Source organism: Pinus tabuliformis, chromosome 1_2, assembly GCF_031772625.1.
Source record: "Pinus tabuliformis cultivar Carrire ecotype Pingquan chromosome 1_2, CPIR1, whole genome shotgun sequence".
In the NCBI taxonomy this organism is placed as follows: domain Eukaryota; kingdom Viridiplantae; phylum Streptophyta; class Pinopsida; order Pinales; family Pinaceae; genus Pinus; species Pinus tabuliformis.
Window position 1 is genome coordinate 839653274 of NC_142298.1, and position 11380 is coordinate 839664653.

General features: G+C 37.8%; 1 long non-coding RNA gene across 1 annotated transcript; it reads left to right on the plus strand.

Moving 5' to 3' along the window:
* The first annotated feature begins 9926 nt into the window (after positions 1 to 9926).
* Positions 9927 to 10615, plus strand: LOC149208552 (uncharacterized). Its single transcript, XR_016252782.1, has 2 exons — positions 9927 to 10332; positions 10433 to 10615. It is a non-coding gene; the product is annotated as an uncharacterized LOC149208552 (long non-coding RNA).
* Positions 10616 to 11380: the final 765 nt, after the last annotated feature.

The following is an 11380-nucleotide window of genomic DNA, read 5'->3' on the forward strand; positions in this document are numbered from 1 at the left end:
TATTACTATTTGATAATTAGATCTATTTTATAACATTCAATTTTATATATTTATGTGTTCGATATCAATATAAGTGAAATATAACATTTAATTTATTCAATATAAGTGAAATATAACATTTAATTTATTTGTTGTAACTAGATTTTGGGAGAAGAGAAAAAAAAACAACAACAACAACTTAACTTTATTAATACACTACTTATATAATAAATTATATATAAAATAAAATGTATTAGAAGAAAAATATAAATTAAAATACAACATTGTATTTTTTTAATATATTTTATTTAATAATTAAAAAAAATACTAAATTAAAAATCCAATATCCAGCTTATATTATATATCTCAACAAATATTACACAAGACAAACATATAAAAATATAATTAAAAAACATATATTACAAAATTAATTTGAAAGGTTTAATATATAGAAATATATCATATGAATATATATTAATTGATAATATTTAGTAAAAACATTTATATTGTAAAATTGAATTTGAACATCAATTAAATATAACATTCAAACCATTTTAAAATTATATTAAGTAATAATTAAAAAAAAAAAAAATCCATTTTATTAAATTGAATTCAAAATAAAATATGGCATTTAACCACATTCAATTTTTTGCTTAACGTACTTTTCCGGACAACTGCCTCCTTTTGGAGTGTTTTGCTTGCTTCTCTTTCTACAGGTGGTAGCTAAGGACTATACACTCTCGCTTGTCTGTTTTGCAAACCTTTCGGTTTGGAAACTCTTTGCCCCCGAGCTCCTTGGTGCGGGGAGTCTGTATCTCCTACCAGCTTTGTTTTTCTTCCCTTAGTTTTTCTCAGAGAGCCTGGTTTTTCTTTCCTATTCCCGGTTATAGCGAACGTTCCTTGCATTTCTCTTGGATTTGGGACCTCTGGACACTATCGCGGCGCTTCAACTCCATCGGCTCTTGCTCTGTTTAGAAGGTTAGTATATTTTCCATGATACAATATATATAGATTTGAACGTGTGCTTTTATAATCTCAGCTGCTGCGATGTTCTTTCAAATGGTTTTGAGATAGTGCAAAATATGAATTTTCATATATGATGCAGAAGTCTGTGAATTGTGAAATTTTCAAGATATTTTCCTCTAGTTTTTTTCTATGATTCAACCATGTGAGGGATTATTTGATAGTTTAAAATTCGGGATTTAACATTGACAAAGCGTTGTAACTCTTTCCCCTCCCATGTCCTGGTCTGATTTTGTTGAACGTCTATGGTCGTCTTCGAATTTCATCTCAAAACACTTTATGGTTGTTAGACCTTGCACTGACGTCCGCCTAAAGATTGACCATTGGTGGTGCATTTTCGGGTTTGTCTGTTGTTGCATCGTCTATCTGGAGACCTCCTCATGACTGTATTTTTCTTGTTTCAAACCTTGGCTGGTTTTTCGTCGCCGGTCTTCCACTTCCGATCATTTTCCGTCGACCGGCCGTAGCTCTGATAAGCTGTTTTTTGATTTCTGGTCGTCGTATGTGCTTCCTTTACTCTATCTGCCTACCATTATGGACGAAAAGACAACCTTTACTACCTCCCCCGTCCTATTATTTACTTCTTTTGGTCCTTGCCTTAGATTTTTCGCCTCTTTCTAATTAAGCCTGGAGAATTCTAGGCCTCCCCGTACTACATTTCGAATTCTGTTTGTACCTCTGGATCTCTTCGTAGATTTTTTCCTCCTTTCGGAGCACTATCAAATCCCGAGGTGGCTCTGTTCAGACAAGGTTTTTAATTCGGTATGTTTTGACCGTGCATCATCCCTTTCCTTTGTCCTCGTTCCGGCTGACCTGTCTTTGCTATATGGATATCCTCCACACGGAATCCGACACGTCAGATTTGGTCAAGGAAGCTTTGGAAGCTGAAGCCAATTATCGTGGCACTTCGACGGAACCTGAATGGCATTCCAGACTGGCGGAGCATATCCAGGCTTCCCTTCTTGCTCCCGATTTGAATTCTGATCCGCCCTCTGCTCCTCGTCGCAAGCACAAACACCGCCCTGCTAAAATCCCCCCCCCCCCCGGCCATTTGTTTGGATGGTGCGAAGCTAAAAGACCGTATAGCCAGCTTACAGTCTCGGGCCCCGGTTGGAAAGTGGTACTTCCCAGATATGAACGATGGCCAGATCCGGAAATGGCTGGGTGTTCGATGGGGTCCTCTCATTGGGTACACGCCCACCATTGTCCGTTTAATGTGCGACTGGTATAGCTTTCATTTTTTGAAAGCCAAGGACCTCAACATCATTTGGAAACTCCCTTGGGTTCATGGACGGAGTTACTTGGCGCTACACAAGTGGTACATAGGCTTCGACCCCCTTCGCAACACCCCTCAGAATAATTTCATTTGGGTAAAATTACCCGCACTACCTATCGAGTTGTGGACGAAGGAATCTCTTTCCACCATTGGCAATGCAATTGGGAGATTTGTCTACGCCGATCCTGGTTGCCTTTGAGCAAAAGATAAGAGGGTCGCTTGGCTGTTGATTGAAAAGGATTACAGGAGCGGTTTTCCAGACCACATCGACCTCATTTGGGGCAAATTATCTGCCTGTCAAAGGCTGGACTACTGGGGTGTACCTTTTAGGTGCACACAGTGCCACAAAACGAGACATTTAAAGGAAAAATGTTCTTGGTTGTCTCAAGGCAAGGCTTGGAAAAAAGTATATAAGGCGGAAAACATTACAAAAGTCTCTGCTGAGTCTCCCTATTTTGAAAACAGAGTATTTCAGTCCTACAAAAATGTTTCACCCTCTGCTGATTTTCCCTCTCAATCCTGCTTTCAGATTTCCCGACCTCTCTTATTCGAAGGGGGGACCTGAACCATCGCCCTTCTCTTTCGCCCAGGCCTCACAAATCTACCTGCATTCCTATTTTGAGGTCGAATTCCATGGGAAATTTTAATGTGGTTTGTGACTTTTCTCCCCTGCATCCCCCTCCTGAACCACCTCTCGATTCCTCGATTGCCTCTCTCCCTCCTATGCCCAAGGACTGCCCCCCTTCCCTAAAGGAAGGAAACTTCCACGTCATCCCCTCATCTTCCCCGTCACCCATGAGACCTGAACATTCCCCTATCAATCTTGATAATCCCCCCCCCATTCCCTCCTCTCTGAATCGCTCGACTTCCAAAGGCAAAGCCCCCATGAGCTATGTATCCCCCCCTTTCTCACCTCTTCCATCCCCTACCAACTCCATCGGAAGCGACCTCGACATGCTGCTCCAGAAGAATTCTCTCCACTTACTTCCCCTGACTATCCATAAGCCCCAGAGATCTTCTTCCCCTATCATTAGTCCTAATTTTGCTAAAAATATTACTGTCCGCCAGAAAAACAATAAGGGAAGTAGACATTTTAGGGGCCGCAAAGGATCTTGGAACCTGGACTTTCAAGATACCTCCCTTATTGATATTACCATCTCCAACTTCTCTAGACCCGGGCCTCTTAGAGCAGAATTGCCCGAGAACTATATCAAATGATGAATATGCTCTCCATCAACATAAGGGGGCTGGGAGCAAACCCCAAATATATTGCTCTAAAAAAATTATTTTTCTCATCTTCATATAGGTTGATATTAATTCAGGAAACAATGCACAACAGTCAGGACACTATCTCTTTCTTCAGAAGAATGTTTCCTTCGTGGTATATAAGGACAACAGAGGCGTCGGGGCTTTCTGGAGGACTAGCGGTGATTTCGGATTCGAGATGGATCTCTACTAGAACATATAGACGCCTTGGGGGAATCTTGATCTCTGCTAAATTTAGAGGATGTGCCGACAGGATTCATATATTAAATGTCTATGCTCCTTGTAAGGATTGTGCTTCCTATTGGTAATATTTCATTGCATCTGGTATCTTGGAGAATGAAGCGCTCCTCATTGCGGGAGATCTCAACTGCACAATGGGACCAGATGAAGTTTGGGGGAAGGGGAAAAAAGCTGATGCTATTGGGGAAAAAATTAAGGAAGCAATGTTGCAATACAACTATGTAGACATCTGTCCAAAAACTTTGTCCCCCACTTGGGACAACAGTCGCTCGGGTGACGCCTATATTGCTAAAAGGTTGGACAGATTTATCATGCATGAACAGCTGATGGAAAAACATGGTATCCCAAGCTCTCACACTCTCTCTGTTTTTATTTCGGACCATAGGCCGGTCTCCCTTCAATGGATGAGCTCTAAAGCACGGAAAGGTTACCCATTCAAATTCAACAGATATTGGCTGGAAGACGAAGCATTTAACATCATGGTTTGGGATTTTTGGATGGCGAACAGTTTGACAACTGAAACCTCCCCATTGGAGTACTTGATTGGCAAATTGGGCACTCTTAAAACCAAGGTGAAGAAATGGCAAATTTAGAAAAAACGATCAAATTGTGCTGAGTTGAAGAAAATTGAAAAAGAACTAGCGGAAATTGCAGATGCTATGACTTCCCATTCCATTCCATGGAGCACTCGGGCGAGGATATGGGAACTTGAAAACAGAAAACAGAATATTCTAAAGATTGAAGAGATCTCTTGGCGGCTCAAAATCCGAGCTACTTCGTTGATGGAGGGTGATAAGAACACAAAGTTATTTCACCGTTTCGCAGGCAAAAGAAGAGCCACAAATTCTATTTGGCAAATCAAAAATGAAGAAGGAGACCTGCTATTCTCCTAAGAAGACATATCCAAAGAAGCTGTCAATCATTTTAAAAAAGCTTATAAACGAGAGACTAGCAGGGAGATAAATGATATCCTATGGGGCTTAGATCCTTTTCCAAGCATGTTCAATGATGAAGATAATGAAAGAATATTTGCTGCTGTATCGGAGGAGGAATTACTCTCTGTTATGAGGTCATTCAAGAAGGACAAATGTCCCGGCCTAGACAGCTGGACCATAGACATCTTCATCCACTTCTTTGATATTATGAAAAAGGACATCTTGGGGATGGTGGAAGAACCAGAATACAAGGGAGAATAAATCCAAATATTTCTTCCACCTACATAGCACTGATTCCAAAAAAAAGGACTCCTCTTCTTTTGCTGACTTTAGGCCAATTTCTTTATGCAATGCCATCTATTAAATCATTTCTAAAATTATAGCAGAGAGAATCAGAGGCAACTTATCAGTTCATATCACAAAATAACAGCATGGGTTCCTAAGTGGCAGGAACATTCTAGATGCTGTGGCCATAGCTCAGGAAGCCTTGCACTCTATGCAAACAAAAATATTGGGGCTGCTATCCTTAAAATTGATTTAAAAAAGGCCTTCAACAGCCTCGACTGGAGCTACCTCAGATGTTTACTTATTAAAATCGACCTGAATGACCTGTGCACAAAATGGATCATGGCGTGCGTGCAAGGTGTCAATTTTGCAATTCTCATTAATGGATTCCCTACAACTTTTTTTTCGGGCTGAAAAGGGATTTCGTCAGGGGTGCTCATTATCTCCAATTTTATTCATCTTGGCCATGGATACCCTTAGTCTCCACATCAAAAGAGCAGTTGCTGTAGGAAAAATTGGCCCCCTTGCCATCACCAGAGGTAACTTTCACACGCACAACTTCTTTGTGGATGATGTTCTTCTATTTGCTAGGCTTTGCAGACATACTTGGTAGATAATGCATGAGATAATTCATTTATTTCAAAAGGCGACTGGCCTATTCGTCAACGAAGGTAAATCCACTTTCCACTTTGGTAAGGTGAAAGAAGAGGAGATGGAATATATCACTCAACTTTTTAACATGCAGGCTATCTCCATAGAAGAGGGGCTAAAATATTTGGGATATCATCTTAAACCCACGGGATATAATATTTCGGACTGGTCATGGATAACTGACAGATTCTATAAGAGAATATCAGGGTGGGAATTTAAATGCTTATCGCTTGCTGGCAGAATGATCTTAACACAGTCGGTCCTTGAGCAAATCAGTGTATATTGGACGCATTTGTTTTACATTCCATCGGCTATTGTCAATAAATTGAACAGCTTAATGGCAACCTTCATCTGGGGGGGGAACAAGGAAAAGAGAAAATTCCATCTTACTAAATTGGAAAACATCTCCCTCCCAAAAAAGAAAGGTGGTTGGGGCATCATGAATCTGTGCCTCTTTGGCAGGGCTCTACTGTGCAAATCATTGTGGCGAGTGGTTTTTGGAAACAGCTTATGGAGTCAAGCTATTAAAATGAAATACCTTGGGAACAATGATATTTACTATTGGTACAGGAACAATTTTAAATGGCCCTCTCAAGGTTTGGGGATCTGGCGAAGTTTTCAAAGGATTCTTGCTTTTTCTGCAGGAACTTCATTTGGGCATTTCAAACTGGTAACAACATCCTTATAGGTGTTGATGCCATCAAGGGAGTTGATATGGATCCAATCTCCCCTCAGCTTCTTTCGCTCCTCCACCGGAAAGGGCTTTTCTTCTGGGCACAGGTAATTGAAGGATGGAAGAATGCCATTCCGCAATGGAAAACTTGTAGAGAACTGGGCCTCGATGGAGTAATGGCTACTCAATGGAATAGAATTATCTGCAATATGAGGAATGCAGGGTTTTACAAATCTCAGGACAGAGACTGCATAGAATGGCAGGCTAAGAAAGTCAGACCCCTTATATTAGTTAGAGACATATATCTCTCTTTGATAGAACTGCAAAGAGGATCCTCCCGGAAAATCTTTCTTCCCTCTCTATGGAAGGTAAGCTGCCCGCTAAAAATCATTATGTTTTCGTGGCTAGTATTTCATAATAAAAATCTCACTTGGACAAATTTACAGAAAAGGTGCTGGCAGGGTCCAGCTATATGCATGATTTGTCTTGCCAACTCTGAAGATAACTTGCACATTTTTTTAAATTGCCCTCAATCTCTGTCTTTGTGGAGGCAATTAGCTTCATATTTTGGCTTTCCTGCAATTTCACATCCTTCCATTACAGAAGCATATGAATGGTGGGGTGCACAAAAATCTATCTGGCATCCCATTCCATCAATCATTTTCTGGTTCATATGGAAGTGAAGAAACAAAAGAATCTTCCAAAACAACAAGGATTCTTTCAGTCGTATTATGGATAAGGTTATTCCTTATTACTTCTCCATTCTACGAAACATGCCCCTACAGAAAAATCATCAGATGGTTGCCTTTGACGACTAGCAACTCTCTTTCCCAAGGGCCCACTTTGACAGTGCGGCAAAGGATGGCATTTGCGCTTGTGGTGTTTTCATTGCTATTTCTAATGATCTCCAATTCTCCTTATATTGGAATGATGGCAAAGGGTCAAATAACAAGGCAGAGGCCATGGCCCTGCATGGTCTGCTTTTATTCTGCACTTTCATGGATATAGGGCGTATTAATGTATATGGTGACTCGAAAATTATCATAGATCATGTGAAAGGCAATCATGCAATATAGAACGATAGCCTTGCAGGTTGGCTAGCAAGGATAACATCTCTATGGAAGCCTGCGACTTTCCCTATCTCTCATATAAAGCGCAATCAAAATGAGCAAGCTGATGTTCTGTGAAAGAAAGGAATGCATACTCCATTCGGTAAGTGGCACCTGTTCATGACTTTTGACCCCTGTACATATGTCATACAACCCTTCTCCATGCCCGGCATATAAAGTCAACAATAACAAGTATGCTATAAGAGCCATATTTTCTGGAAGTATCACATATCTGCTAGCATGCGACATATACTGGATAGTTAAATAATTTTGCTATGAAGATATGAATACAAGATACCCAAAAATATTGTAATGTATAAATGAAAGATGTCTGTTGAAATGCGCTGGAAAAGATGCCAATTCCGAGACTAATGCCCGCATTTTTTGTAATATTCACAACTGTTTTTTGAACATAATATAATTCTATACTGCTTTTTCTTCTGAAAAAAATCTATAAAATTATTACACATACAAACACAATAATACAATTAAAAAAATATAATAGAAAATAAAAATACAAATATTGACAATTATATTATAAAATTATATTTGCAATTATACTATATTAAATATAACATTCAAATCATTTTCAAAATATATTAAATAATAGTTCCGGTAAATAAATCTATTTTACTAAATTGAATTCAAAGTAAAATATGATAGTTAACCACATTCAATTTTTTACTTATGATTTGTATATGTATAAAATTATTACACATACAAACACAATAATACAATTAAAAATAAATAATAGAAAATCAAAATACATATATTTGCAATTATATTATAAAACACAACATTAAATTCAACTAAATACACCTTTAAATTCATTTAAGTGTAAGTCTTGCAATTATATTATAAAACACAACATTAAATTCAACTTAATACACCTTTAAATTCATTTAAGTGTAAATCTTGGGTATATTATCATGTATACTCAAACGATTTTGTCATGATTATTTATATCTTTTTCAAATCTATTATTATATTTTTATAGTTATTTATATATCTCAAATAAATATTGATTAATAGAACTTATAAAAATATTAAATTTGAGAAACTGTATCAAAATATATATTAAAATATAAAATTAAGCTTATTTAAAAAGTAACAAAAAGAAAATTAAATGAACAATCTTTTTTTGAGAAATGGGAGGGGCTAGTTCTTTTTAGAAGCATTATGGGCCCTCTTTTTTTACATATATATTACATATGTGTGTCAGAACACTGAAAACTGTCACATTGCGCGCCTTCATCTCCATGGATCAACATACCCTGCAGCAACAGCTATGCAGGAATCGAAACCGGCCGGGGGCGTGCAAACCAACCCGCCCAACCGCCACATCATGCACTTGCTTGCAGATGTGATACAACAAACAACAAACAGAAATATTAAATTTTTTATCCTAGAATATTGAAATATATATATTGATTGATAGTGATTACAAGAAAATAAATCTATTAGGTTAAGTTGAACATCAATATAAATTAAAATACAACATTCAACTCATTTGAGTATGTGTAAAAATATTATTCAAAGAAAAAACAAACAAACATAATACAACAAACACATGATAGATACAAATATTTAAACTTCCATAATAAGATGAACAAATAAACACATAATACAACACAAAAACATTTAAACTTTTATTATCATAAAATATTTTGTAATAAATTGTATATCACTTTTATTTTGTGTTTTAGATAGGAAGGAATATTTGGGGTGTGTTTTGAAAAATGTATAATGTTTGATGAGGCTTGTAAATAATAGTATTTTCAATGTTATATAATATTTTTGAAATATATTGTGATATTGTTAGCGAATTATATTTTTTATAATATATTGTGACATTGTTAGTGAATTACATTTTTTAAGTATATTGTGATATTATCAGTGTTATTTAAACTTATGTAATACAACAAACAAATAAACACATAATACAAAAAAACAAACAAATATTTAAATTTTCATAATCATAAACCTTTTTGTAATAAATTAATTTTTAAAGTGTATATTTCTTTCAATTAGGGATATTTATTTTATATTTATATAAGGAAGAATATTTGTGATGTGTTTTAAGGAAACTTGGAAATAATTTATAATAAAAATATTTACAATATCATATGTATTTTTGAAATTACAATAAAACTTGGAAATAATTTATAATAAAAATATTTACAATATCATATGTATTTTTGAAATATATTGTAATGTTGTCAATCATTTATATATTTTTAGGTTTACTTTGTTATTATTATTGTCACTTAAATTCATAATACAACCACACAAAAACAAACCAATTGCCATACACCTATTAACACACCTTAATTACCATTCGTAAATGACACAGTAAAAAATTTAACACCATAATTCTGGTCATGGTCTTACACCTGCGATTTATTACATTAACGATACCAGGCTATATAAATAAATTTGGTGGACACCAGTAAACTTTTCCGATAAACAGTGACTTGAATCGAACTATAGTCACTGTCAGCTACATTTAAGTCGACAGTACTATCCTTACAGTTGCATATACACTCGGTCTTCAAACCTGGCATGTCATTTATTCCTGTTCTGTCATGGTAGCGTGGCACCGGCAGGCTGTCCATCTGCAACTGTGCACCTCGGGTTCCAACTCCCATCTACGGCAGAGACTTGGGTTTTTTGATCCGAGGGCTGAGCTCATTCCAGAGGGTTTCACATTAGCGAGTGCCGGAGGTGGGCTTCATTCTGTCCCTTTGTTCCTTGGCGCCTGCTTTTGCACTGCTGCTCGTTTTGCTGGCCGGATCTGTTTACAATGTTACGTCTTCGTTTCCGGGTTCAACCAGAGAAGCTGGGCTGCTGGGTATTCCTCCGCTGGTTGTGTAATCCACAGGTTCCTTTACACATGTAAGTGTTTTTTCCCTGGTGTATTTTTCCTCACTATGCATTTACTTTATTTTCGTTTCACCATAATCTTTACAGTAATAGTTTCCTCGCGTTCTTACAGCAGAGAAGATGGTTGCGAGGCCGAGGGAAGGGCAACATTCTCCTAGTTGTCTTCCTCAAGCGAGGGCCTCTGGGTAAGCTCTTAGTGGCTCTGTTGATAGTTTCTATGTCATGGGTTAATTTGTCAGTTTGGAGTTCTCGGTTAACGGGTTATTAGAGGCTCTGTTCCAGTTCTGCTACAAAAGGTTTTATAGTCTCGTTTCTCATTAAATCTGTGTCATGGCCCTCGCCCTTCACTGTTATTGGTTTCCTGTTCTTGGCTTCTGCGAGCCGTGGGCTTCTCGTGGGCCTGTGTCTCGGACGCACCGGCATAGTCTCTCATGTTGCTATTTCTCTTTTGGTTAGTTCTACGGAAGTTTAAATACATTTCCGGTCGTTATGATTCTCTAAGGGTTGCTTCTCGCCTTAGGGTTATGGAAGGAAATATATAGAGACTCGGGGCTTGTCCGGCAGAGCACTTCTTTCCTATACTGGTCCATTCGACCTGTTTGGTGATACGTATCTTATGCTATTACCATGTTCAGTGATACTTAATGTTGAGAAAAAATTGGGACTCAAACTACAACCAGGATTTACGTTACCATCTAGATAGTTTCTTTTTAATACGATATTCCGGATTCGGGGGTGAGGGTTAGGGGGCTTCTGCTGTCCGACTGTGGGTGAGGGCAAGACTTGTAGTAATCCAGGGAGCTACTCCATCCTGGGGGTGTAAACTATAGCCATCCTTCACCCTCGGTTGGCCTAACTAACTGGATACCTTTCCTCTCACCTTCTTTGTTTCCTGTCCTGCTTCTCTTCTAAGAACTGGATGGAAGGAAGTCAACAACTAGCTATTATTTCACCCATCTCCTACCCTCAGACGCTAACCCATCTCACTAGCCATCCAACTCAACTCAACTCTATGTTGCTAAGGTGGGTCGCATAGGAATCAAACTCTATGTTGCTTTCT